Raw genomic sequence first — 11,756 nt, 5'->3', positions numbered from 1 at the left:
TCTAGGACATTTTATTAACTTCGGTAGGTTTAGGGTCAATGAACTTCACATTCAATCTTGCTTAAAAATGAACGAACTTTGATATACATCGTGGCCTCAAATAACGATTTGGGGTAATTGCCAAACAAGATAACCCATTAAAAAAATAATTCATTGGAACAAATAAAAGAACTCTGCTAAATAAATATTTTGTAGTTTTGTAGTTATCCTCTGCATATTTAAAAAGATAAACGAGCCTTAAAAGATGTCCCGGGCATTTGCCCACTTCAGAAGATGATAAAAATTCAAATCGCATCTAGGACATTTTATTAACTTCGGTAGGTTTCGGGTCAATGAGCTTCACATTCAATCTTGCTTAAAATGAACGAAATTTGATATACATCGTGGCCTAAAATAACGATTTCGGGTTACTAATAACCATCATGGCCTAAAAGTAAGGTTTAGGACATAGAGGCATAAATAAATACCTGAGGTTAGAGTTAAATCCTTCATGCAGAACCCGATTTTAGGGCGAACCCTGATTTGCCCCTTGGAACCGCCATACCAATACAACTTTCTCTGAGAAACCCCAAATCTAAAACCCTAGACCAGCTGAAGTTTACAGCAAATCAAATGCAATCACTGAGAAAATATAAAACAAAAACCATCTGACCTCGATAACCGATAAACTTACAGAAGCGGTCTTCAAGAGCTCAAAATGCTTGTTGCCTTTACAGAGCAAACACTCGATGTAGGTGAAATCCTTTTTATCTACGGACTTCCCATTTTTTCAGAACTCTGCCGATACAATTTGCTCTACTCTGCATCGCTCGGGAAAATCTTTGGATCGGGCTGCTCGCAAGAATCCTCTGTATAAGCTCCAAACCTGCCTTTGCATTCCAGAGAGCCTTTTGCGCAGGCGCCATCAATGACAGATTCTATAAATTAGGTGGCGGAGGCTAGAAGCTCTGTAAAACCAGCCACGTACCAAGGTTTCATTAAAGCCTAGGGAGGCATTGGGATACCAACCCAGTTTTGATTAAATTTCATTAAAGCCGAGGGAGACAGAGGCATTGGATACGATATAATTTATGAGCTTACCGTACTGAAAAAAATTCTAAGAATTTCATGTTTTACATAGTTTAACTTAGGGTGCTGGGGGTTTCCCGGTGATGACTCCGCCGCCACCACCAGGGAGTCAAATCCCAATGGATGGCGTCAGCAGTGCACGGACTAATAAATAAAAGCTTTGAAATTACTTGTAAACCAGTTTCGATTTTTGTGTTGCCGTAATGCTTGCCAAACCCGCCATTTTGCTCGGCATCATTGTATCATCTGGATTCTGCATTCTTCATCCACCGTCCACAACTTCGCTATGGAGCTTCCAACTGCCATGGGAAAAACAATAAATCTATGCTGAAGTCCGCAACACACAGGTTCATTTGGGTGATGTACTATTTTGAAGATTTTGTCCATAAAAAAAATATATTGTCGTGCGTTGATTGAGGTTCGTTGTACCTGACATTTGTGTTGGTTTTTGTTTATAGTCCTGCATTAAGATGTAATAATACCAACTTCATTCTCTTTTAATAAATGACCGTGTGAGGCCATAAACTCTATTAATAATTTTTTCCTAATGGACTTGCCCAAGTTTACATGTATATTAATTTGATTAAAGTCACATCGATGAAACTTTTCGAATGGACTGAAATACGCTATACGAAAATCTAATATAATATTGTATAGGTGCAACTCCGATCTAGGATTTTCTTTTAATATGAGCTAGGTTATATTATAATTCCGAAAGAAGAGGAAAAGTTAACATTATTTATAATTTAATGATTAAATTGAGAAAATTATTTTTTTTTTGGTTTATCAAGAGTGGTACTTGATCATGAATATAGGAGTTGGAATTTTGGAATTTATAGTCATTTAATGAGATAATTTTGGTAGTAATTCAAATAAAAGCAATTTTAAATGAGGGATAGAAGTTGTACAATGATTAATATAGTTTTGCACATTCATAATTCCATACAATTATATGAACATGATGTATGGTTCTATAGTTGTATTGGTAAATTTATACAATAATGTGGATGGTTTATATAAATTGTTTTTATAGTTCATGTCAAGAAGATTGAGCTACGCGTTTTTGTGTGAGGATCATCCTTCTCACTCACCCTACAAAGAATTACAATCATATGAACATGATGTATGGTCTTATAGTTGTATGGGCAAATTTAGACAATAATGTGGATGATTTATATAATTGTTTTTATTGTCCATATCAAGAAGATTGAGCAACACGTTTTTGTGTGAGGGTCATCCACGTTTTTGTGTGAGGGTCATTTTTCTCACTAAGCCGACAAAGAATTCTGATTTGTTTATGTGTGAAAGTCATGTAGAAAGATATCGTGAATACCCTAATTATATTCTTAAGTTTTCTAGAAACAACACACCAAAAATAAAATCTTTAAATATTTATAATAAATACAAAATTTATATTTATTTTTAATATATACATATTATATATCAATTCTATATCAAAAAAATAAAAACATTAATTCTTTTTAATCTCTTAAGAATATTATTTTCACACATAAGTCCATGTCATTCTTGCACAATAAACAAAAGTGACATGGCGACAATGTGTAAAAAAACAAGAGTTGTGATATTGACAGCACATGGCCCTTGTTTTGTAATGTAATTTAATGGTTAAATACACATATTGTCGGTTCTAATTCATTGATATGTTTAAATACACATATTGTCGGTTCTAATTCATTGATATGGTTATTTTATTTTTTATTTTTCAATGTATTTTTTAAGCTACTATATTAGTCAAAAAAATATTTATTAAAAAATATCATTATTATTTTGATAAATGATTAATTATTTTTTTAGATTTTTATATATTAGTTAAATTTTATTTATTAAAATTTGAATCATGGTGTCTATACAATAGAGGGATAAATTAATCGCCCTCGTGATTAATGCGTCCAAAGCATTCACTATAAGGGAATGACAACGCCTCAGGCATGCCCCTTTGTCTATACATAATCTGAGAGATCGCGATGGTGGCAAGCTCCTCTCAACTCAACACTTATGGCCCATCAAGTTCTAGTACACACCTCCACCTGATGGTAGTAATGGCTTGCTTGTACAGAATGTTAAGAATGCCAAAACTGGGCAACAGAAGGTAGAAACATTATTTACAACATCCCTTCACAGTTGTTATAGTGGTGGAGTGCGGCAGAGGCAGGCCGCCTCTCCCTCCCTGGCACATCTAGGGCACTGAACAATTTGATGATTGCATCCCCTATTGTTATTGACGCTTAATTGCATACCTGGAGACCCAAGATATGGGCATCATCAGTGATAATGTGTGGTCTCTCCGCAATCTACAAGGTCGCCACCTCATAGACTAGTAAGATGCTACTATGGTCTTCGAGGGACGTGTTTGGGACCTATACTTTTCACATTCAACGTGCCATGGCTGGATTGCGAGCCATCGTTGGTGCTTTGGGGCTTCAACTCTAGCATACTTCCTTGTTTGCAAACAACTCCTCTTCACAAAGCCCTATGGATTCTACCTCGCAAGATACCAAGCCCTATAGGCAGCGTACACGTCACACTTAGGGTCAATCCTCATCCAGGGCTCAGCAACAGCACAGTACCATGGAGAACATTCTTGCAGATCCTGGAACATCTAGTAGTAAGGAAGCTCATACAAGTGTCCCAAGCGGCATCACCCATCCTCTACCTACAATGCACCAACCATCAGTTAGGCACTCGTTTCCTGTAATGCGTCATCTTCTAGTTGGGCAACCTCCGCCAACTGAGCACCCTCCACCCGATGATGAGGACTACTACAGACCAACGCTAGTGGAATGGGAAGATCCTCCTTAGCTCAAGCATCGCAAGGATAACCCCAGGAAGTAGCACTTGGCATTGCGACTAAGGTCATTTTGAGGCTTTTTACCTTCTATTGTTTTTTGATGATATAAACTATACAAGTGGTCATCTGATCTCCCTCACAATGGCAGATGGTCCTGCCTGCCACAGTTTGTGACAACTAGCCTATTTTGCTTATGTCGCAATCTTGTATATGGCTAGCCAAATCCCTCCAAACATGTAATCTTTATACATTTTCTACAATGCAAAGATGTCTAACTTTCAAATATATATATATATATATATATAGTTTTGTGACAACTAGCCTATTTTGCTTATGGCGCAATCTTGTATATGGCAAGCCAAATCCCTCAAAGCATGTAAACTTTGTACATTTTCTAGAATACAAAGATGTCTAACTTTTATATGTGTGTGTGTGTGTGAAGAGTAAAGTGAACCACTTAACAAAGAGAATTTAATTAGATTCACATAAAATTTAAGCATATTTTTTTCTCTTATAAACATGTCAACTATCTTAGGGAAGTAATTGAACTGAAGGCGTGGGAGTGAGTAGCTAAGATTTTATAGTGGTTTTTGTTCATCCCTGTTATGTTGATCATTTTTATTGTAGATTAGGGTTTCATTTGTGGTTGGGTGCAGATTTTTTCAATTTTCATGATAGCTTTGGATTTTTTTCCATTAAATCAGGGTTTGTCTTGATTTGCAGTTGGCTCAGTTTACTATTAGCTCGGTAATTATTTTCTTGTTCCATGTGTTCCCAACTCACTGGGGTCTTTCATGTTGTCGGACTACGATCTAGTGGTGTTTCTCTAAATCTTGAGTGACTAAGACCATTGCTTGTTCAATGGGTCTCCAAAGCAGATTTGTTGAAAAGGATGAATCAATTCTCTCCCTTGATTTGGGAATTTTCTCCTCTGCGAAGAATAATGTGACTACATTGAAGGAAAAAATATTAATTGGTAAGTATATTGGCCCTTGCCCTAACTATAATTATGTTTTAGAACGGGTCTCTATTAATTGGGTAAATCACGAGCTTGTTGGTATTTTCCATCATGGAAGTGTTTATTACACTTTTCTTTTCTAAAACAAGGAGGATAGAGATCAAATATACAAATATTGATATTTTTTCATGGACACTATAAGAATGTTTATCACCCATTGGTCTCTAGATTTCAACCCCGTGATGGAAATTTCTTCTGCACCTGCGTGGATTAGATTGTCATATATTCCCCTTATTTGTTAGGGTGAACGTATTTTCAAGGCTATATGATTTATAAACTGTCATGGATATTCCACTGGACAATTCGTTATAGCAAGTCCGATAATAATATATTAAAATTATGAATTTTTACACTATTACAATTTTATTAAACTTATAGGTATGTAAATTTAACTATAATTAGTACCTACATGCAAATGGAAATTACGCAGAAAAGTAGAGAACGAACAATTAAGCTCACACACACATACATAAGACACGAGATATGCTATGGGAAACCCTTTCGAGAGAAAACCCAGCTGGAAGGTGAGGTCGCTTCGCTCTCTTTCTCTATTTGGAAAATAAGGTTGCAGGTACAAAGAAATAATGCATGTGGTATGTGGGCTACTACAGTGCACAGATCATCTATGTGTGCTATATCTCCTATCTCTCTTCTTCCTCCTAGTGGCTCGGTTATAACACAACCCGATAGCCTACTAGTGGTTGAGTTTGACTACATCAACTCTTAACTAGAGTTACAATATAGACTCTTCTAGAGTCTTTTACATCAAAAACACGTGGCTAGCCCCTTTTCCATGAATAATGGGGGCTGATGCAGCATCCTCTCGAACTATATGTGTGAAAATAGAAAGGTCAACTTCTAAGTGGTATAACTTTTGCATACAGACTTTGATTGATGCACTTCTTTCGCCGTAGGAAATATATTTGTGTGTAGAATAACATGAAAAGATGTTGTGCTTAAGAAACAAAGTTTTACCCCCCAAAAAAACATTATTTGATGCCTCAAAATGCTCTTATAATGTTTCAAACCCCGTTTTTCCAAATTGGGTCCCGCCAGTAAAAATGGCCATGTGAGTTGATTACTCCACTTTTTCCACTATGAATGCATCAAGATGGATGAAAAACAATATAATGATCCAATTAATATCATTGTAGGATATAAATTGGCCTGATTTATTTATACTGGTGTAGATAAGGAGAATATCTTCTCTTATGCCATTATTTACATTGAAATGGGTTTTTCAGAAGGCCTTCCCAAGGTTAATCAACTTAACTTGGACAGTTGGTACCATCTCCAGAACCCAATATTATGAATAAGTTTCCTTTAAATGTAATTCTTGCCATAAGTATGGGTGCTTTGCAAAAAGTTGTCCTAAGGATCCAACTTATCATCATTCTTCTAATCATTTGTTGTCTTCTCATAGTAATGATGAGAAAGGAGCATTCAAACTAGTTACAAGAAAACACAAAAAGCAATTGACTAAGAGGCAACATGCTAGCAAGCATGATTCTCATCAGCATCCTTCCACCTATAATAGATATGAATTTTTGATGTTCCGAATGGCAGAAGTTATGGGTGATGAGGCCCAAGTTGATAAATCATTCCTAGAGTAAGTATCTCCAAAGAATATTAATTCATTTGTTGAGGAAAAATCTGCATCCAACAATACTGACAAAATCCCTCTTACAGAAAAGAAAGAAGTTGCAACAGAGGATGAGGAGGAACTCAAACCCCACTCTTCTTCTCCTTCCTACTCAAATGTGTTAAAAAATAATATGTGTTCTTCCCCTCCTTTAAGTATAATTTGGAAAAGTTAAAACAAGAAAGCCCAAATTTGGTGTCGAGAACTCTCTTGCCTCCTATGGGTCTAAAAGTGAGTCAATTTCTCTCAAATCTTAGAAATGTTTTGTTTTTGCATCATCCTCTGCAAGAAATTTGTAAGAATCTACTCATGTTCTCAAGAAACGATAGGTGCAAGCTTTAGGTGGTTTAGTATGAGAATTTTGCCCCTCTTTTTTTTTGGGTGAATTATGAGTTTTAGCTCCTTTCTTTTTAGATTCGTGGAAGAAATCTTCTTTGTAGTAGTCACTCTAATGTACTTGTTGCGTATTCCAGACGCAATTTTTTATTAATACAAACTCTCTCTCTCTCTCTCTCTCTCTCTCTCTCTCTCTCTCTCTCTCTCTCTCTATATATATATATATATATATATATATATATATATATATATAGATATAGATATATGTATATACATATATATTGTTTGAGTAGTTGTAAGATGAGCACTTTTTTCTTTATTTTTATTTTAATAAGTGATAAATAAGCGAGGAATTGAATTTGTAATATATTATTATAATAATTTTAAATTGTATTGTCATCATAACCTTGTATATGGAAGAAGGAGGGACCTAGTCGACCTCTTCTCCTTTCACAATGGGAGGTTGAAAAGCAACACCTAGCCATGAGACCATACCAATTATCAAAAACCACCATGGGAAAAGAGACATGAGAATGGAAAGTAGAAAACAAAATGTCATAGAGAGGGGTGGGAGTCAAGGTCGAATGGGAGGGAAACCAAATGAAGGGACCATGGAAAATAAAGGTAAACACGAGAAGAAAAACTAAGAATATAAGAGTCCAAAAGGGGAGGCCATGTGGAAATGAAGACAACACCGAGGCTTAAAAGCCAACTCAAAATCCCATGTAATAAACCCCCATCAAGAATTGCAAGCCCAAAGAGGGAAAATAAAACCAAAATTCCTATAAAACACTAATATCATCACATCTATGACCGAGGAGAAGTTCAAGATGGAAAGGAAGAAAAATTTGAACTTGTGACTCCCTCTTTACAGTTGCAGTGCACTCGAAGTGGCATGTTCTAGGCTAACTAGATACCAACTGAGAACAACTACCAACCCTACATGTAAATCTAGCTCCATCCACCAACTAGCATTGGTTCACCTAATTCCGAAACTTTCCTTTCCCAAGAATGGTAATTCTACAAAGGACAACAATTTCCCACTAGATTTGCATAAACGGAAACCCCCATGCAACTATATAAATTGTAGGTTGCCTTTCCTTATCAACATTCCCCCAATCAATTTCACCATACGTCATTGTTTGTCCAAATTCATTCATGATTACCACTCATTGGCTCCTCAAGTTTACATGCAAGATGGGTTGTCCTTCTCTAGATTCCCATGCATCTACAACCATCGCCTTCACCTCTCCCACACACAACGCAGACTATGTCGTAGTTGCAAGCATACTATTAACCATGCAACTCTTCCTATTTTCATTAATTTCTTCACTCATTTCAATTAGTGGTGGTTTCCCCATCGTATGAGCAACCTCCTTAGGGGATGAATAATTTAAAATTTATAATTAATACTATTATTTAAAAATTTAAACGAGAAAAAAATATTTAAATTTTATCTAATAATATTTTATTTTATTTTTATTTTTATTATAACAATTAAAAAACTTTGTGTTATGCACAATTTGGCTCTGAGGAAGCTTTGACAGTTGCTTTTCTCCCGATATCCTACTTCGATTGGTTCCCACGACCCCTCTAGAGTCCTCTACGGGGGGGCCAACCCCCTCCTCCACCTAATCCAGCTCCAATCGCATTCTCGTCTCTTATTTCATGTCTCAACCCAGCCTATGATTATCCCTATATTTCTAGATTTGTTAAACAATTAGACTCCATATATGAGATTGATCAACCCCTGACCATTCCTCGCAAGGCATCTCTCTCCCTTACTGAGCGAGGATTGGTCGAGAAATTCACTAGTCTCTATCCTTCTCCAAAAGTTGTACAAAAATAGATAGAGTGAAAATGGCCTCCAAAAATCTCGGCACACTTTTGCGGAAGAGGATAGTTCACCTTCCATTTCGAATCCAAGGAAGATAGAGACTTAATCTTCAGGAATGGATTGTATTCCTTGGATTCGAGGGGTCTCTACTTGAATAGATGGACCCCAAATTTTTATCCTAAACTTGATATCCCTAATGTTGTGCTAGTCTAGGTTTGTCTACCTTGCCTCCGCTTCGCTATTGGGGGGACGAATCAATAAGAATCACACGAAATGCAATCGAAAAATACATAGATTAGAGTGAACCAAAGGAGAACATGCATGCATGCGCAAAGATCTACGTAGAAGTCAATCTGTCCAAAGGACTTCCTGAAGCAGTGAAGCTTAAGGTTGATAACTGGATGCATATTCAACAACTAGACTATGAACAACTACCCTTCAAATGCAAGGTATGTCATGAATATGGACACTTCACCAATAAATGTCCAAAACATTATGCATCTCAATCTTAAGAGGCTTGAGACGAACAATGGGAAACAATCAGATAAAAATAACAACCCCAACAAATATTCAAAACAACTCGAGCCTTCACACCCTCACCGTGTTGCTCCTTCTTCTTCAAATGCCAACCCCTTTCCTCAATCTAAGGTCTCTATGCCCAACTCCTCTAATACCTTTGGGATTTTAGCCAATGGATTCATTCTCAAGGAAAGGGAAAGCATTGAAATAACCTCGAAATCAATAAGGGAGAGTCAAGGGCTCTGCCACCCCTTTTCAAGGTAAATAATGAATCAGGTCTCCTGGAATTGCATAGGCCTTGGGAATGTTACAAAAAGAAATGGAATAAAATAAATGATAAGATCAAGAATCCCATAGTCCTATTAATCCAAGAGACCAAAGCAAGCGAGGAAGAAATGACATCCATAATCAAGAAAATTGCCAAGGATTTCAAAGAGGTAACAATCAACGCTCAAGGTGCATTAGGAGGAACAGGCACTGTGTGGAGTCACACAATTATAGATATCCAAAATTTCCATAGGGATCAACATTAGATCAAGACAGATTTTCATAGGAAAGTAAGTGGAAAAACTTACACAATCTACAACATCTACACCCCTGTGCACTATTGTTACAGATCCATTTGGGCACATCACTCCCATCATTCAGATCATTACTTTTAGGGCTCATCAAACCCTAATTTAGTTGCTACATGCCCTAGACAAGTCAACACTTTGAATGCCTCCTTCCCTGAGAATTTCTTGGCCTTAAGCCCTCCAGAAATGCCTTCTTGAGGGACTAGCGCAGCTTTGGTCAGGGGTAAGTGCACTTCAGTGCAGGTAAGCCCATGTGAGGGTGCTTTCCAAAGAACTTAGGCCCACTTTGACTTTCGCTGAGCGAGATTGAGCGAAATCCACATAGGGTTCTGGGAATATTCTTATCTTCTGGAGCCTTCTAGAAGATTCCCACACTTATCATCTCCTATGAGCTCGAAATTAGATAGGGAATGAGTTAAGTAACCTCCTATACTCTCATCCCTTCCTCCATGGAAACTAACTCTAAGTTTGGAAAGCCATTCAATACCCTCATTTATGACCAAACCTCCTCCATTTTCCTATAAGTTGAGCACTCAATTAAGTGATCAAGGGTTGGACTTTGAGAATTTGTAAGGAGATATTGTTGGTGTGAGGTTTGAGATTGTAAGCAAGTATTGTTATGCTGCCGGAGTGTTGTGCTATTGATGTGATGTTGGTTGGAACCCAAGCTAGAGGAGTGACATTGGATCGAACTTCATGGTTGTAACTCTTCCTTCTACTTAATAAAGTTGTTTACACATTTTCCCATATTCTTGTATTTATGTGTGATGATTATATGTGTAAATGCTTTCGATTCTATTTGCTTATAGTAGATAGATCTCTTGCTTTGATTGGTTTTTGTCCTCTATTTATGATTGCAGGTACTTGTCGAGAGGATTAAGTTCAAGAAGGAGCGGCGAAAGCCATCCAACGAGACAAAGGGAAATCGAAATATAACAAGTAGGTCCCATGTCTTATTTATCTTCTATAGAAAAAGGTTAAGCGCTTTAAATCTGTTGTTCTAGGTGTAGCTACTCACCTAGGGAAATTGTGTTTATTCTTAGATGCAAAATTCCACGTAACACATTGGCGACTCCACTGGGGAACGATCATCGTTCTGGGTAGTTTACCTTCATCCTAGTACACCATAGTAGACTTTACTTACTTCCATTGATCTTATTTCAGCCCTTTTTTAAGTGTTTTTTGGTAAAAATTGTGCTTGAAAGCCCCTAAGATGGCCTCTTTGGCACCAGCACAGGTTTGGTCAAGAGACAGAGTGCTGCAGAGCACCCTTAGCTTGAGGATAGTGCTCTAAAGCGCACTGTCTCCCGTTCAAGGCTGCGTTGATCCTCCTTAGGTCAAAAATCCCTCCTTTGACTTGATTTTTCCCAAATTTCCTTCTGTTTTTGCTTGTTGAAAGATCAATGATTGTTGGGTTCTAAAATCATCTTGTATATCTTCTCCTAGCCCTAATTTTACCTTGATTGTTTAGTGTTTCTTAATAGTTTTCTTTATCATTATCAATTCATTGTCAAAGTTAGCTTATAGTCGATTAATCTTTGTTCAACATAAGTGTCGTAAAAGTCTTCATTTATTTCTAAAAGGAACTGTCGTAAAGTCTTCGTTCTTGCAAAAAGATTGATTGAGCATATGTGCATTAGTTTCCTTTTGTTCATCACAACATTAAGGGAATTGAAAAGAAAAACTTGCATTGTGCATTGAAAAAGTTTGTGTGTGCTCATAGGAATAGTTTAGGGAAATTGCATTAGATATGTTCTTTGTTCTTTGATTAAAAGAATCTGATTGCTCTATCCCTACTAGGTAAGGTTTTCATTGTTCAAATTGAATGAAAAGAATGCTTATCATATTAGTTGCATTCTAGGGATTGCAAACATATATCACGTGGTGAAACTTGAAAGGCAAATTCTCAAGAAGATCAACTTAAAAGTTATCTCAATTAACCTAATTGAGAA

General features: G+C 36.7%; 1 long non-coding RNA gene across 1 annotated transcript; it reads right to left on the bottom strand.

The window, feature by feature from the left end:
- Window positions 1-277: 277 nt before the first annotated feature.
- On the bottom strand, window positions 278-1,548 carry LOC149236774 (uncharacterized). The gene is made up of 2 exons (XR_016268435.1): window positions 1,239-1,548; window positions 278-947 (listed from the first exon to the last, which is right to left on the bottom strand). It is a non-coding gene; the product is annotated as an uncharacterized LOC149236774 (long non-coding RNA).
- Window positions 1,549-11,756: the final 10,208 nt, after the last annotated feature.

This window comes from Pinus tabuliformis, chromosome 8 (assembly GCF_031772625.1).
Source record: "Pinus tabuliformis cultivar Carrire ecotype Pingquan chromosome 8, CPIR1, whole genome shotgun sequence".
NCBI lineage: Eukaryota > Viridiplantae > Streptophyta > Pinopsida > Pinales > Pinaceae > Pinus > Pinus tabuliformis.
The sequence above is the reverse complement of the archived record's forward strand: the minus strand, read 5'-3'. Positions and strand labels throughout refer to the sequence as shown.